The sequence below is a fragment of the Pelobates fuscus genome, chromosome 1, assembly GCF_036172605.1.
Source record: "Pelobates fuscus isolate aPelFus1 chromosome 1, aPelFus1.pri, whole genome shotgun sequence".
NCBI lineage: Eukaryota > Metazoa > Chordata > Amphibia > Anura > Pelobatidae > Pelobates > Pelobates fuscus.
In genome coordinates, this window is record NC_086317.1 from 463,762,451 (window position 1) to 463,780,524 (window position 18,074).

At 45.2% G+C, this 18,074-nt stretch overlaps 2 protein-coding genes across 10 annotated transcripts in view; one reads left to right on the plus strand and one right to left on the minus strand.

Annotated features, from left to right (window-relative positions):
* CCDC81 (coiled-coil domain containing 81) overlaps window positions 1-18,074 on the minus strand; it is a 367,311-nt gene that overhangs the window by 285,097 nt on the left and 64,140 nt on the right. The gene's annotated exons all lie outside the window — the stretch shown is intronic.
* Window positions 1-18,074, plus strand: part of PICALM (phosphatidylinositol binding clathrin assembly protein) — a 107,214-nt gene that overhangs the window by 41,727 nt on the left and 47,413 nt on the right. The gene's annotated exons all lie outside the window — the stretch shown is intronic.

Here is an 18,074-nt window from a genome sequence, read left to right on the forward strand (position 1 = left end):
CTGAATTGCTAAAGACAGTAGGAGGTTGAAAGACGTTCTGTGCTATTTGCTTTACATTAGTACAACCCAGGGCTTCTGCAGGATCACTGACCTTCTTTTGTTGCTGGGTTTGATCCATAATTAGAATTTATAAGCTGTTCTGACTTCCTTTAATTTTCAAAACAAAAAAATGATTAGCATCAAAAATAGGCAACCTATTGACGTTCTAGGCCTTTCAAACTGAGATTTCATAGCCAGCCTTCATAATATGTGATCAGTGTACCGGTATTCATTAGTGGCAGCCGGTGACTATTCATTTGGACAAACCCGACTCCTTATTTGCATTTTCCAGAGAAATTAGAAGCTTTTTATAGATCACCACTTCGGCTAAGATATAAAATGTTAAATCTGACCGTTCTTTCCTACATACCATATGAGCTGGGAATTAAATAAGCCATGTGTGCGCATATAAATAATATATGTTCGTTCCTTTCAAGTGTGAAACGCGTTCAGGTACAAACTGTACGGCTTGCAGTGTTTTCCATTTCTTTTCGAGATGCCATGTGCAAAAAAAAAAACCCCAAAATATCTTTTGGTTTTATTAGAGTTCACCACTGAATTAGCAAAAGCTGCTTTGATGTAACGACTTGTATGCCATGAGAAGAAAACAAAAAAGAAACGACATGCCATTTATTTTGTGATCTAAGCAAAGAAAGTGAGATTTACGTGTGCGTCTTTGTTTCACAGGGGAGACGGTCTGTTTCTTGGCACCGTTTGGGCTCTAGTAATTGTGGAAACCAAAAAGAAAAAGGCTTTGATTGAGATCAGAATGTAAACAGAACTAATCAGTCAAATGTGTACTTCTATTGGACAGAGTGAAATAATTACAGCAGACAGTCCTGAATGTACTCACACTATGAACAAAATACAGATTGACGTATAATGCAGGAAACACTTGAAATTAGTTTTGGTTACACAGCCATCTATTCTAGTTACTGCTGGTCAACGGCTCTTATGTGGTATGCTTGCAGAACATGCACACATTCTGGTGCCGGCACATGTAAGCTCTGCTTTTAGGAGTTTGGGGAAATAGTATAATTCCATGGGATTTGGAAACTACAAATCCCAGAATGCACAATGTCTGAGCATATAGACTTTCACAGGCGGTAAAAATACATTATCTTTATTTTATTAATACAAATATTTTGGGAACGGTGGAAGGAATGTAAAGAAACTTTTTTTTTTTTTAATACCTTCTCTATATTAATTTAAGCTGTGTACCAAAATGTAACCAGTCCGTGTGCTCTCACGTAGCCAAGTGGCTCTGTAAAGCATGAATAATGGAAGTTGTAAGTCAGCTATTCACATTATATTAATAAGCTGTGCAGTTAACACTTGGCTTCACTTTGCATAGCCTAGGTTTAAAAAACAAACAAAAAAAACAAAAAACACTGGGGAACAGATTTCCATTCGTGGGTTTTTTAGTAGAAGCTTATAGCTGTCGGCTTTGCCTCTGCAGCAGTGCAAGAAATGCTAGTGACCCAATTTCTGTGACCTTAAATGGTCATTTCAGGCTTTAGGAAGTGCTGCCCAGACAAAAGTGACCAGCCAATCCAATTGTTCACATAGTTTCCTTTGACGGGTTATTATTAGTATTGAATAGTAAAATGGTGTGGCACTCTAGGGAAAGAGAATGAACCAAAGCACAGCCTGGCACATTGTGGTGTGAAGGACCGCTAGCTCCAAATAAGCTGTCAAACACAGTGGATCCACAGGTTCAACAGGGCAGGAACTTCAAATGGGACTTATTAAAAACGGGAACAGGACAATGTTTTGTATTTTTGTGTGTTCCTGTTTCTAATAACTCATGTTTGAAGTTTCTACACTGTTGATGCTCTACTTTTGATTATTATTATTAGTATTGGCATTTATATAGTGCCAACATATGCTGTAGCGCTTTACAATTATAGAATGGCGATTTTTAACAAAATGTAATTTTACACACCGAAATAGAACAGAGACAAGAGGTGTGAAGAAGGCCCTGCTCAAACAAGCTTACACTTTGTGTTCTATAAATCCTTCTCTATGGAAGCGTAGTGGTTTCTGGGTGTTGTAGTTCAGTTATGAGATTTCTACTTATGAAATCTGTTGGCTGAACTACAATTTACAGAAATGTTTGTTGTGCTTCTTGATGACCTAACTGTCACAGCAGGGTGGTGGGTACAGTAAGGATTGCCTTATAAAGCAGATACGTACCAGATGCATTAATCAGATATAAATATTTTGGATTGGGATTTAGGAGGCAGGTATGTTAAGTTATAGAATGTTGCAACATATTTCGTTATATAGTTTCCAAACAAATCCAACTCTGTCAGGGCTGGACTGGGGATACAAAGCAGCCCTGGGAAAAAAAAAATCTACGCCAGCCCTATAAGTCATTGTGCCATATATTGTCACATGTAATACGTACGGCTATGTCTTGCCAGCCCAGATGATTGTGTAATATATAAATACACATATATATATTTCTTCTCTAATATAAAATATTGGTCCTTTCAGAGTAAAACATTTAATTATACAGTAAGCATACTCACATGCGGACACAGACAATCTCACTGACACACACAAGTTAATTGATACACAGCCTCAGACAAGCAATCTCACTAATATACACAAGCTCACAGATGCACACACATAGGCTCACTGACACACACACAAACAAGCTTATTGGTATACACACAAACGTAGTACAAACAAATTCTGATACGCACAAGCTTTCTACAGACAAGTTCAGTCTCACACACACGCTCACTACTTAAAAGCTCACTGATACACACATGCTTCCTACAGACAAGCTCACTGACACACAAGATCACTACAGACAAGCTCACTGTCACACAAATGCGCACTACAGACAAGTTCTCTAACACACACATGCTCCATACATAAATGCTCACAGAAAGAAAAGAAAGGTTTGTAATAAACATGGTCTAGATATTCTGTGGCCACCCTTTACTTTTTCCTGCGAACGAGTCATTGGCACAATGCCACACCTGCAATGGAAAAGATATAATATGCTTCTAAAACCTCGATTTAGAGGGATCTGGTTATATATGCAGTGGAGAACCTCAGGCTTTATCAAACTGTTCCAAAACAATGTGGCGGAATTCATGAGCGGTATGCACCAATTTGTAGAGTTATAACTAATAACACACGTGCACACACACACACAAGCTCACTCACTAGCAGGCACACACAGCTTAATGTAGTTGTTCTGGTGTCTATAGCCTGTTCCTGCAGGCTTTTCAATGTAAACACTGACTTGTCAGAGAAAGGGCAGTGTTTACATTGCTTCCTAGTGACAGTCACTCAGACCTACATTCAGTGCCTCCACGCTCTGCATGGAGGCGCTGAACGTCCCCACATATTCCATGGCAGACACACACACACTCACACTGACAGACAGACTCACACATTATTGCTACCTGTGGGGTCCAGTGGGCGACCGGCCATGTGGTCGCTTAGGGCGGGCAGCTGGCTGCGCGAATAGGGAGCTGTGCTGACTCTGCTCCCCAGCGCGCAGCTTAATGAGGCCAGGGCCTTTAATATGACGTCCTGTTCGGACCCCCGTCTTAAGTTGCGCTCGAGGGCAGGGGAGCAGAGCAGAGATAGCACAGGTCTCCCTACGGCCGCCAGCAGCCTAATTGTGGCCACACCAGCGGTCTGTCAGGCCTCAAGTATCCCGGTGGGCCAGTCCGTCCCTGAACTCTGTATAATAAATGCTGGGGTAGTGTAATGTAAGGGCCCAGTACTGTACTTAATACAGTATCTTTAATTGTTCTGGAGTTATTGCAGTGGGTTAATTTAAAACTGCTCTGTCACCTTTGGTCACTTGATGAGTATAGAAGATAAAATTGTTGATGGCAAGACAAAGTTCGAAACACTTGATTGCTTACAATAACGCTTTATGAGGGACAATTTAACCAGCACTGGTTTCCCTGATATCCTAATGGCAAATATGGCCTTATGTTCAAGATCTTTGCGCTGCCCATTTTTCCTGCTTCAACACCTGCAATTCAGAAACAGACTTGCTGCATAATATATCTCACCCTGGCAGGTGCCCTTTTAACAATGTGAGCAATATTATTCCGTTCTCCTGCCAGTGGTTTTAATGTGGCTGATCAGTGAATGTTAAGGGTTAAATAACAAACCCACATCTATCTAATAGTGTACATCTTTATATAAATATGAACCTCTTAGTGTTAAAAATTAACATACTGGTCAAAATAAATATAACTAAACCTTTCTCTTTATAAATGGAAACAAATTGAACATATGTGGATGGCCAGGTGTGTTGCCATAAAACTGCTAATTTTACAGAAACTACTATAGCTTTCCAGACCTATTCCCATGCGTATTATTCATGCGACCTATAGGACTAATTTAACATACCATTAATAAATATACCCAGGCATTCAAACTCTCTAGGGTGACCATTGGGATTCAAACTCTCTGGTATCCCAATGGTCACCCTTTACAGATGTTCATCTGAGCCAATCCTGGGTGTAGCAGATATATTACAAGATTACCTTTACTGACATTGGTTAAGTCATGTTTTAAACTAAATAGCAGAAGATCCCTTGTCTGTGCTCCATATCTATGGTAACCACATTGCTAACCCTACCAACGCTAGTTCTGAATATACAATTGGCCAACTTGTAACATATGAACCCTGATGTTAAACTTGCATTTGGCCAGTTTGTATGCTGCCAGCATTACCACGGTTGGCTTTATACGAGACGTGTGGCTGACTGTCCTTTCAACTACATGTGACAAATTTCAGATATGAAATGTATCTGCTGATAATTGACTTGCATGAGGACCTCTGTGTTCTCCTCCACAATGCATCAAATCTCTTCGCTGTTATATTTCTTACAAGCCGGCATCCCCAGAGGCTGTCAGTGTCACACAGTCACCTTCATAATGCTCTGTCTCTAAGCTAAAAAGCCACGTGGGACTCCTGTGTGTATTGTTACAGTAACAAACCGCTTAGTCCTTCAAAAGACTAGCTTGTAATGTGGAGGGGAAAAAATGTAAAACCAGTCTTTATAAAAAGGGGAAAAAATATAATACTGTGGTAGTGTAATCCCAGCATATGTATGAGTAAATTTACTTAAATGTAATTAAATTTACCAGCATGACTGCTGTGATTGGTATGTGTACATATATATGTGTGGGCATGTATATATATGGCATGTCAAGTCTTGGAAGGTTACACTATCTCTTGATGTGCTGATCAATCTCGAGCATTAATACAGTGCATGGGTCATATCATTGCCTGCACCAATCCAGCTTCTTTGACTCTTGCTCAATAGTTCCTAGAGGTCTTCTCTATAACAAACACACCTCTGTGATCCGTTGTGGATGGTCATCCCAATCCTACGCTTTGATAACTGGCCTGCTTCCCACCCTTGGATCAATTTTAGCAGTGTAACAGAGGTGATGATTTCTGAGACCAATCCATAGTCTTTCTGCTCTACAATAGAGGGATGATAAGGAAGTTTACGTTCCATCATTTGTCAAACATTTGTTGTAAGTGCTCATGGTGTGCATTGAGTGGCTGTGAGCACTAGGGTATGGAAGGATTTAGCCCTGTTGTCAACCCTTTGACACTGCAGATTTTTACTCTGAGCATCTATCCAGCAAAATAAAACCATTTAATGCCAATGTCCTAATGTGTTTTACACCCCACCTCCTATAGAATGTAAGCTCGATCGAGCAGGGTCCTCTTCAACCTATTGTTCCTGTAAGTTTATTTGTAATTGTCCTATTTATAGTTAAATCCCCTTCTTAATATTGTAAAGCGCTACGGAATCTGTTGGCGCTATATAAATTGCAATAATAATAATAAATAATAATGTAGTTGTTATAATGCATGGCGTGTCTCTTTTAAAATGGCAATTAAAGGGACTCTGAATATTGGGACAGCTCCAGGGAACTCCAGACACTATAACCAATTTTAATGAGATGGTTATAGTGCCTACAGTTTTCCTTTAAGTGTATTGCTTCCTAGAAACAAAAAATATGTTAGTCCCCACTATTAACCTATAGTCAATTGGGCAATATTAAGTTTGGGGATGCAGAGGTTTGGTTAATCTAATAAATTAACCCATTCGTGTGTAGGCTTAAAGGAGCATTCAACGAGAACACTCATTCCTAAACTGTAAACTATTGGTTGGTCAGCAAAAAATTACATTTTGGGCCAAAAGAGCCAAATTGGAAATCATCTCAAAAAGTCAGCTATGTTTTCAGTTTGGCTACTTTGGTCTAAAATGTGAAATTCACACGGAATACACTGAATTCCTGACAAATTCACACTTCAGAGAATAATGCTTAGAAATGTCATCACCCTATTTGTGGATGGCATGCTTTTCCTGGGTGATTCTAAGAGAAATTGCTCCAAACACTTCAGTAAAATGTCTGTCTGGTTACCCCCGGTCCTATTCTTGTTATGCTTTCGGATTCTCTCTACTATATTTAAATAGTCCTTTGTGTCTCTTTAAAATGTGTAGTATATTTTTATTTAATCAGGACAATTCAGATAGGAGCTCCTGTTTCAAATGCGCCGGCTGACTTCAGCTAAAAAGCAGCCAAGCAATAACTCATTGCTATATTTAAATTGTCGATTTACTGGTAGCATTTTCCATCAGACTTCCCAATAAGACATTAGAAAGGATATTGTGGTAGGCCGCAGAATTGACAGATGGATGTTTACTTTGGACTTGGCGTTGTTGAAGATTTACTAAGAAACACAAAGAATCGGATCTGTTCCTCTTTTTTGGTAGCGTAACCAATTTCTTTTAAAGTAAATGTTCTTTTCTTTATTAAAACTTAATTTTCTTTTTTTTTTTTTTAGACAATCTTTATTTTTCAAATAGTTTTCTACAAATATGGTAAGTAGCAAGGTACAGAACAGTGAAGTCAGTAAACATATGAACAATTGTACTTCTCAACTCACAGTCAATAATCAGTTACATACTAAATGCTTGTCAGTGCAGTTGGCAGAATTAACATAGCAATTCAATCGGTTTCAACAATTTGTATAGACTGAGAGGCGTGTAGTGCAACGGTGGAGGTGGTCTGAATGAATCTCTCCACCTGAGTGGTATCTCCGGGCCTCAATCAGTGACTTCTACCATTTGTTTTCTACATTAAGACGGCTCTGGGTCACATTAGTGTGGGTTTACACTGCTAAGTGTATTCTTAGTTTGTCGTGTTTTATCTCCCCATGTACCCCTGACGCCAGGTAGATTTTCCACATCTTCCGTGCGCCCTTGGAACAGAATATGACCGGGCTCATCGCTGAGCCGCCCTATCCGGGGACATTTCTGGGGTAAGAGGTACTTATGTTTGCCCAAATTTCCGTCCCATGTTAACCTCAAGATTGTGTAGGCGAGGGCCCGATAAGCTAACATTTTCAAGTTCAATTATTGAAGTGGGTGAGGATTAGACTGGGGGTATGTTTGCTTTTTGTACCCTAGTGTCAGCAGGAGGCTCGAGCCCGTCTGGAGTCTGGCTAGGTAGTCAGGAGATTTGCGTTGTACATGCGACCTCCGGTCTTACGTCCATCGTGCCCTACATGGCCCCTCAAGTCCATAGTCTCGTGTTTGCTTGCCAGTGAGTCCCTCTCAAGGGTCTGTCCGAGTCGGTCAATGGGGATATGTCTGTCGTCCAGTCCGGGAAAGGGGCGAGGGATGGGGGGGGGAAAACTTAATTTTCATCCATGAAAGCCCATTCGAGGTCGTAGACTTTTATTTCACATTGATGTGCAATTTTAAAAGTTCCTCCTACTCCTCATTGAGGCTTTGTTGGAAGTCTGCCAGTCAGTGGATGAAGACTGGAGGATCGCAAACTGTTGCAGAATGTGACATATCTCGTACAGTACACAAATATCTTAACGCGGGGAAATCCAGGATGGGACGGACTATAATAACCGTTACCTGTGATGTTCCGACATTTGCTGTAAATGCTTGGACTTTGACCAGCTTTCACTACAGACTTTGCAAACACAGGAAATCACTCCGCCAATACGAACACTTCTTTAACTTCCGATGGCAGTAGAGAACTTGTCCCATAAATTTCCTCTTGCACTACTGGAGGAAAAGGGAATCACTTGTAGGCTTGGAGTGAGCGGCTTAGAAAAGAGCAATACCATTTTAGAATGATCACTTGAATCTCAAATGACTAATTTCATGACCTGCTTTCTAGAAATGGGCAGATACTGGAAGATTTGGGGTTTTGGTCCAGATGTTGGATTATGTTGGCTATTGCTATCTCTAATCCTCCGTTGTTTCTCCAATATTAATCCAACCACACGGACATTTTATAATTTATGCTTCACATGTGCATACATCCCTGATAGATAATTGTTTACAAGTTTGAGTGTGAGATGCAGAATTACATTTATTTGAGTGCAAGCGGGGAAACCTATTTTTGGTTAACCATCTATTTTATTAGGTATTTTCTCTGCTTCCAAAGTCAACCTGAATAGGGAGATTCTACAAATTCTAAACTCTTATATACAGCACAAGAAAAGATTAGAAATATTCCGCTACCCCATTCAAGATGCCCAGTTCTACCACTTACAGTGGAGGGCACTATTGGCACAATAACCACTACAACATACTGTAAGTGGCTTGGAGAGTTCCTTTATAAATTTAACAGAAAACAGAGCATCACATGGTTAACACAAATTTTAGCCGGTTTTCAATGTTTTAAGTTGTGTAAGCAAATATAAAACACTTTGGGGACCATGACCTAGCGGTCAGTGTCAGGAGTGCTCTGGCCCATTATGAAACCGTTTGATTACTCGCAGTGGAAGTCACCAGGGCAATCCTCGCTGCATACTCAAGTGGTTATGGTGCCAGGAGTGTTCCTTTAAGTAGTTTGCTTTTATGTGCAATGGTTTTCCTATGAATGGTTTTTATTTTTCATTCTTCATCCATTGGTTCTGTATATCCCACCGGATGGAGCTGTCCTCCTCTGTGCTCTCAATTCTGGTTTCCTTTTGAAATAAATCCTTTTTTGTGTTCTTGGCTCTTTATCCCATTGCAACTAAATGACCTTGCCACCGATCCAATAATGATTAACTTTCCCTTGGTGATTGTTGGCACAGTCCAGAGTTCATCTGAGATTAGCGGATTATCCTATTAATTTGCTAGTCCTTGTTTTCTCTATTTGTTAGTCAGGATCATCTCTGCATCCATGTGGTCAGGAAGAAGCCATAATTTGTTTTGATCCTCATATATTATTTATTTTAAAATATAACCAGTGTTCTCTATTGTCGTTGGTTCTGCCCCACTTTAGAGACTGTTTATCTATAATACAACACTTGGCACATTTTTCTGATTATCACTTGTATTTTGAGAAGTCACCTGGCAAGTGTTTTCGTGGATATTGCTGCATCTGTGCTATTTGTATATCATGACATTTTCATCCTCTCCAGTCTCCTGGCCTGTCTCATAAATGCATTTGGCAGTCTATTATTTTATTTTACCACCTAAGCATTGTTCTTTTTACCCACGCACTTTATCCCTTGAGTGCCTTTTGTGATGAGCACCAAACTGGGAACCTAATCATTTAACATTATACGGCTTTTATAGAATCAGAGACAAGGTATCCTTAATTTAAAATTTGTATCGTGGCTTAAAAGACATATATATATATATACATAATTTCAATTGTTTTATTGTTGGGATCAATGCAAGTCATGACATTTCTGGAACAGGCTTGTTTTGTGCCAATCCTGTGGGTACATGGCACACGGCATACAATGTGTACTTGTACAACTTGGGAGGAGGGGAGCATTACTGCCCGATGCAACTTATTTAATGGAGCAGTCCAGGCTTCTGTCAAGGTTTTGTGAAAATACAGAGCTTAAGTTATAACTTGCCCATTGCAGAGTTTGAGTTACTAATTTGTTTTATTTTATTTTTAAATAAACGTATTTTATCTGCCTGTTTTTTTTTTTAATTTCATGTCCCTCTGTAATAAAATTCTCAACTGTTCTCAGCAATATTTCCAGAATACAATAATACCCCATATGTATACCATTGCAGTCGTAATCTTAATCCTGATTTAAATCCTTAATCCTAAACCAAACACCAATTCTAAAAAAAAATCCTAATCCTGAATCTAACTATAAATCAAATCATCATTATTATTATTATTGGTATTTATATAGCGCCAGCTTATTCAGCAGCGCTTTACAATAAGAGGGGAATTTACCAAATGAGACAATAACAAAATGTAACAGGAACAATAGGTAGTTGAGGACCTTGCTCAGATGAGCCTACAGTCTAGAGGAGGTAGGGTATAAAAGCACAATAGGAAGGGTATTGAGGGAGACAGCAAATAGACAGGGTAGGAAAGTAGCAGAACTGGAGGTGAGAGTGGAATGTGGCCCCATAGGAGAGAGCAACAGGAAGGTTAGTTACTCTTGGAGGCCATAAGCATTCCTGAAAAGTTGGCTTTTGAGGGACTTCTTAAAAGATTGAAGACTAGGGGAGAGTCTGATGGGGGTAGGCAGGCAGTAGGGCTTCTGGGGAGACCAATTAGGAGAGAATTATAGTAATCGATGCGAGAGATTACTAGAGCGTGAACACGATCCTTGGCAGCACCTTGTGTAAGAAAGGGGCGTATGTGGGTAATGTTTTTAAGTTGGAATCGACCGGTTTTAGCAACAGACTGGACATGAGGCGCAAAGGTGCGGCCAGGTTTAAAAGTGACACCAATACAGCGAGCTTGAAAGGATGGGGTGAGGCAGGTACCATCAACCTGCAGGGAGAGTGAAGGAGGAGGATCAGTGTAATGAGGAGGAAAAATAAGAAACTCAGTTTTAGAGAGATTGAGCTTCAGAAAGCTGGAGGACATCCAATCAGAGAGAGAAGAAAGGCAATTGGTTATACGTTGTAGGACAGCAGGGGAGGAGAGATATATCTTGGTGTCGTCAGCGTACAGGTGGCAGTGGAATCCAAATGAATTAATGAGTTTGCCAAGAGAGGCCGTATAGAGAGAGGGGAAAAAAAGGGGACCAAGAACTGAACCTTGAGGGACTCCAACTGAGACAGGACGAGGAGAGAAGGTGCTGTCGGAAAAAGAGACACTAAAGGAGCTTTGGGAGAGATAAGAGGGCTGTGTCACAGAGACTGAGTGATTGAAGGGTTAGGAGATGGAGGCCATGATCAACAGTGTCAAAGGCAGCAGAGAGGTCAAGAAGAATTCGTATGGAGTAGTGGCCTTTGGATTTAGCTGTGATTACCGTATAAGCCGAGTTTTTCAGCCCATTTTTTGGGCTGAAAAAACCCCAACTCGGCTTATACTCGAGTCAAGGTCTGTATTATGGCAATTTACATTGCCATAATACAGACTGGGGGAGAGGGGGGCTGGCAGAGCTGTAACTTACCTGTTCTGCAGCTCCTGTCAGCTCTCTCCTCCTCCGCGCCGTCCGTTCAGCGACCTCGGTCAGCTCCCAGTGTAAATCTCGCGAGAGCCGCGGCTCTCGCGAGACTTACAATGTGAGCTGATAGAAGGAGCTGCACGGACGGCGCAGAGGAGGAGAGAGCTGACAGGAGCTGCATAACAGGTAAGTTACAGCTCTGCCAGCCCCCCTCTCCCCCCACTGAACTGCCACTGGACCACCAGGGAAGGAGAGCCCCCCTCCCTGCCATGTATCAAGCAGGGAGGGGGGACGAAAAATAAATAAAAATATAAATAAAATAAGAAATAATAATAAAAAATAATAATAATAAAAAAAAAGGGGGTATAAGGACCACTGTGGGAGGGAGGGGGTGGGATAAGGACCACTATGGGAGGGAGGGGGGGTATAAGGACCGCTATGGGAGGGAGGGGGGGATAAGGACCACTATGGGAGGGAGGGGGGGATAAGGACCACTATGGGAGGGAGGGGGGGGATAAGGACCACTATGGGAGGGATGGGGGGATAAGGACCACTATGGGAGGGAGGGGGGGATAAGGACCACTATGGGAGGGAGGGGGGGATAAGGACCACTATGGGAGGGAGGGGGGGATAAGGACCACTATGGGAGGGAGGGGGGGATAAGGACCACTATGGGAGGGAGGGGGGGATAAGGACCACTATGGGAGGGAGGGGGGGGGATAAGGACCACTATGGGAGGGAGGGGGGGGGGATAAGGACCACTATGGGAGGGAGGGGGGGGGATAAGGACCACTATGGGAGGGAGGGGGGGGATAAGGACCACTATGGGAGGGATGGGGGGGATAAGGACCGCTATGGGAGGGAGGGGGGGATAAGGACCACTATGGGAGGGAGGGGGGATAAGGACCACTATGGGAGGGAGGGGGGGGATAAGGACCACTATGGGAGGGAGGGGGGGGATAAGGACCACTATGGAAGGGAGGGGGGGATAAGGACCACTATCGGAGGGAGGGGGGTGGGATAAGGACCACTATGGGAGGGAGGGGGGAGAAAAGGAACACTATGGGAGGGAGGGGGGGATAAGGACCACTATGGGAGGGAGGGGGGGATAAGGACCACTATGGGAGGGAGGGGGGGATAAGGACCACTATGGGAGGGAGGGGGGGATAAGGACCACTATGGGAGGGAGGGAGGGGGGGGATAAGGACCACTATGGGAGGGAGGGAGGGGGGGGATAAGGACCACTATGGGAGGGAGGGAGGGGGGGGATAAGGACCACTATGGGAGGGAGGGAGGGAGGGGGATAAGGACCACTATGGGAGGGAGGGAGGGAGGGGGATAAGGACCACTATGGGAGGGAGGGGGGGATAAGGACCACTATGGGAGGGAGGGGGGATAAGGACCACTAGGGGAGGGGAGGGGGAAGTAAGGACCACTAGGGGAGGGGGAAGTAAGGACCACTAGGGGAGGGGAGGGGGAAGTAAGGACCACTAGGGGAGGGGAGGGGGAAGTAAGGACCACTAGGGGAGGGGAGGGGAGGGGGAAGTAAGGACCACTAGGGGAGGGGAGGGGGAAGTAAGGACCACTAGGGGAGGGGAGGGGGAAGTAAGGACCACTAGGGGAGGGGAGGGGGAAGTAAGGACCACTAGGGGAGGGGTGAGTCAGGACCACTGGGGGAGGGGGGTGAAGGAACACGGGGGTGGGGAGGTAAGGACCACTGAGGGAGGAGGAGGGGAGGTCAGGACATATGGGGGGGGGGGGGGGCAAATATCCTTGCACCGGCCCTGCACACACTGCATTCATACACACACTGCACTCATACACACACACACTGCACTCACACACACTGCATTCATACACACACGCTGCACTCATACACACACACGCTGCACTCATACACACACACGCTGCACTCATACACACACACGCTGCACTCATACGCACACACTGCATTCATTATACACACACTGTAAATAAATATTAAATTAATATATTTTTTTTAGGATCTAATTTTATTTAGAAATTTACCAGTAGCTGCTGCATTTCCCACCCTAGTCTTATACTCGAGTCAATACGTTTTCCCAGTTTTTGGGGGAAAAATTAGGGGCCTCGGCTTATATTCGGGTCGGCTTATACTCGAGTATCTACGGTAGGTCATTTGTAACTTTAATAAGACCAGTCTCAGTAGAGTGGAGGGGGCCAAAGCCGGATTGAAGAGGATCGAGGAGGGAGTTGAGATTTTGGAAGTGAGTCATACGAGGAAAGACAAGAATTGAACTATAAATCTAATCATAAACCTCACTTCAGTCCTAACCTGTAACTTTATCCCAAACCTAATTCTAATTAGAACTTTAATCCTAATCTCAATCCTTAACCTATAAATAGTATTTTGATTCCTTTTGCTGATGTTAACAGAAGAATTTCCTTTCTGATTTCAGCAGAGGGACGCACTTGAGATGCCCTATTCCTAATTATAGTCTGAAATCTAATTCCAAACCGAATACTTATTCTAAACTTTATCTTAAAGCGGCACTGTCATGCCGAACTTACCTTTCCTCAATCTCTTCCTCTTCTCCCCCTCTCTCAGGATCTGTTATTCTTTTCTTCCATTCTTCTTTAGTTTTCTTTAAAATCATAAGACAAAGTAGGGACTCTGTCTTATGGAGGATTCCTCCGCTTGACCAGCTCTGACCAGCGGAGGAGCAAAGTGTGCTTCATTTCCGCTGGTCAGAGCAATTTTCCCATGATCCCTAGCTTTCCTCCCAGTTCCCACAATGCTTCCTGTCAGTATTGCCGAAAGTCCTGTCACTTAGACAGAACGCCGGCAAAACTGCCGAATTGCATCCTAACAGAATGAGAAGAGTTTCTCCATTGGTGTTAGGATGCAATTCGGTACTTTGTTCGTATCGGAATTTCATTCTAATGAATGAAACTCCGATCCTATTCATTGCTGTGGCTGCATCTTGCAGCCGCTTAGTAGATAACTCCCTAATTCCCACGGTATCAGGGAGTTATCTACTAAAAGGCTGAAAGACCTGAATTGGTCTTGAAGCCAAATGTACTAATACTAAGTAAAGATTACTTAGTATTAGTAAATAATATGCCCCTACTCGCTATACCGCGAGTAGGGGCATGTCTAGTAAGCAGTGAGCAGCCTGTGGCTGCTCACTGTAAAAAAAAAACAAAAAAACACCTAATAACCCCCCCCCTGCGCGGGGGTTAAAGATGGGGGGGGGGCCTACTGTCCTCCCCCCTGGCCCCCACCCCTGCGCGGTGGGTGGGGGCCCTAATAAAATAATAAGGGGGGGGGGGACCTACTGTCCTCCCCCCGGCCCCCACCCCTGCGCTGTGGGTGGGGGCCCTAATAAAATAATAAGGGGGGGGACCTACTGTCCTCCCCCCTTGGCCCCCACCCCTGCGCTGTGGGTGGGGGCCCTAATAAAATAATAAGGGGGGGGGACCTACTGTCCTCCCCCCCTGGCCCCCAACCCTGCGCGGTGGGTGGGGGCCCTAATAAAATAATAAGGGGGGGGACCTACTGTCCTCCCCCCCCTGGCCCTCACCCCTGCGCGGTGGGTGGGGGCCCTAGTAAAATAATAAGGGGGGGGGACCTACTGTCCTCCCCCCCTGGCCCCACCCCTGCGCTGTGGGTGGGGGCCCTAATAAAATAATAGGGGGGGGGACCTACTGTCCTCCCCCCCTGGCCCCCACCCCTGCGCGGTGGGTGGGGGCCCTAATAAAATAATAAGGGGGGGGGACCTACTGTCCTCCCCCCTGGCCCCCACCCCTGCGCTGTGGGTGGGGGCCCTAATAAAATAATAAGGGGGGGACCTACTGTCCTCCCCCCCCCTGGCCCCCACCCCTGAGCGGTGGGTGGGGGCCCTAAATGAACCCCCCCCCCCCCCCATCAAGGTGACTAGGGGTCCCAAGCCCCTAGTCACCCCCCCCCCCACCCAAAACATTCTATCCCCTACCTACCCCCCTCACCCTAAAAATAGTGAGGGGGGAATAAAATAACTAACCTGTAAAAAAAAAAAAAAATGAAACTTACCATTTGACGTCTTCTTTTTTCTAAATTCTTCTTTCTTCAGCCCCCAAAAAAGCCAAATAAAAATCCATCATACCCGTCGCACTTTAAAAAAAAAAAAAAAAAAAACGAGCGCAAAAAAAAATTAATCCATGTTCACCCATGGAGGGCACGCCGCGTACTGAGCTCCGCAGGGCGGATCAAGGCTTATATAGCCTTGCCCCGCCCTGCAATTAGGCTTAGAACACACTGATTGGTTGGTTTAAGCCAATCAGAGTGCTCTGTGTCATTTTACACAGCGTGGGAAAATTCAAAAGAACTTTCCCACGCTGTGTAAAATGACATCACTGTGATTGGATGGTTTTCAAGCCATCCAATCACAGTGCTCTGTGTCATTTTACAAGCATGGGAAAATTCCAAAGAACTTTCCCACGCTTGTAAAATGACACAGAGCACTGTGATAGGATGGATTTCAAGCCATCCAATCACAGTGCTCTGTGTCATTTTACAAGCGTGGGAAAATTCCAAAGAACTTTCCCAAGCTTGTAAAATTACACAGAGCACTGTGATTGGATGGCTTGAAAACCATCCTATCACAGTGCTCTGTGTCATTTTACAAGCGTGGGAAAGTTCTTTGGAATTTTCCCACGCTTGTAAAATGACACAGAGCACTCTGATTGGCTTAAACCAACCAATCAGTGTGTTCTAAGCCTAATTGCAGGGCGGGGCAAGGCTATATAAGCCTTGACCCGCCCTGCGGAGCTCAGTACGCGGCGTGCCCTCCATGGGTGAACATGGATTAATTTTTTTTTTTTTTTTTTTTTAAAGTGCGACGGGTATGATGGATTTTTATTTGGCCTTTTTGGGGGCTGAAGAAAGAAGAATTTAGAAAAAAGAAGACGTCAAATGGTAAGTTTAATTATTTTTTTTACAGGTTAGTTATTTTATTCCCCCCTCACTATTTTTAGGGTGAGGGGGGTAGGTAGGGGATAGAATGTTTTGGGTGGGGGGGGGTGACTAGGGGCTTGGGACCCCTAGTCACCTTGATGGGGGGGGGGGGGGGGGTTCATTTAGGGCCCCCACCCACCGCTCAGGGGTGGGGGCCAGGGGGGGAGGACAGTAGGTCCCCCCCCTTATTATTTTATTAGGGCCCCCACCCACAGCGCAGGGGTGGGGGCCAGGGGGGGAGGACAGTAGGTCCCCCCCTTATTATTTTATTAGGGCCCCCACCCACCGCGCAGGGGTGGGGGCCAGGGGGGGAGGACAGTAGGTCCCCCCCCCTATTATTTTATTAGGGCCCCCACCCACCGCGCAGGGGTGGGGGCCAGGGGGGAGGACAGTAGGTCCCCCCCCCTATCTTTATTTAGGGCCCCCACCCAGCGCTCAGGGGTGGGGGCCAGGGGGGAGGACAGCAGGTCCCCCCCCCCTTATTATTTTATTAGGGCCCCCACCCACCGCGCAGGGGTGGGGGCCAGGGGGGGGAGGACAGTAGGTCCCCCCCCCTTATTTTATTAGGGCCCCCACCCACCGCGCAGGGGTGGGGGCCGGGGGGAGGACAGTAGGTCCCCCCCCCTTATTATTTTATTAGGGCCCCCACCCACCCACCGCGCAGGGGTGGGGGCCGGGGGGGAGGACAGTAGGTCCCTCCCCTTATTGTTTTATTAGGGCCCCCACCCACCGCGCAGGGGTGGGGGCCGGGGGGGGGAGGACAGTAGGTCCCCCCCCCCTTATTGTTTTATTAGGGCCCCCACCCACCACGCAGGAGTGGGGGCCGGGGGGAGGACAGTAGGTCCCCCCCCTTATTGTTTTATTAGGGCCCCCACCCACCGCGCAGGGGTGGGGGCCGGGGGGGAGGACAGTAGGTCCCCCCCCTTATTATTTTATTAGTGCCCCCACCCACCGCGCAGGGGTGGGGGCCAGTAGGTCCCCCCCCCCCCCTTATTACCATTTATGTTTTTACAGTGAGCAGCCACAGGCTGCTCACTGTTTAGTGGACATGCCCCTACTCGCGGTATAGCGAGTAGGGGCATTGGGGAGATTTTAATCTCCCTTGTGCTATTATGGGGGTCATATTGACCCCCATAGAGTGAGGGGGGGACCTGGGGGGCTTATGAAGTGGTGGGGAGCACAGCTCCCCACCGCTTCTGTCTTTGCATATTACAAGGAGGGAGCTGCACGTCGGTAGCTCCCTCCTTGTAATAAACTGATCGAACAAACGAACACTGATACTCAGTGATACTCAGTGTTAGTTTGTTCGTCTGATTTTTTCTATTCATTCATTCGTCTGTCTGATGAATGAATGAATAGATGAAATTCCCGTTCGCATGTCCATGTGTTTCACTGGGCATGTGCGGGAATCTCACAGTCTGTGTAGTGTGGGTAGATGACGTGTCCCACAGGGACTTCACCTACCCACACAAAGATGGCGGCGCCCTGAATAAAGATCGGGGCAGAAGATACAGATTTAAAAATAGGTAATCTGGGGGGCTTAGGGGCATTTGGGGGTGACTAGGGGGTCAATTGGATGTAGTGGAGGCGGGAGGGGGGTTAAAAAAAAACGGGATTCGGCATGACAGTGCCGCTTTAATGTTCAATTTAATTGTAATCCCA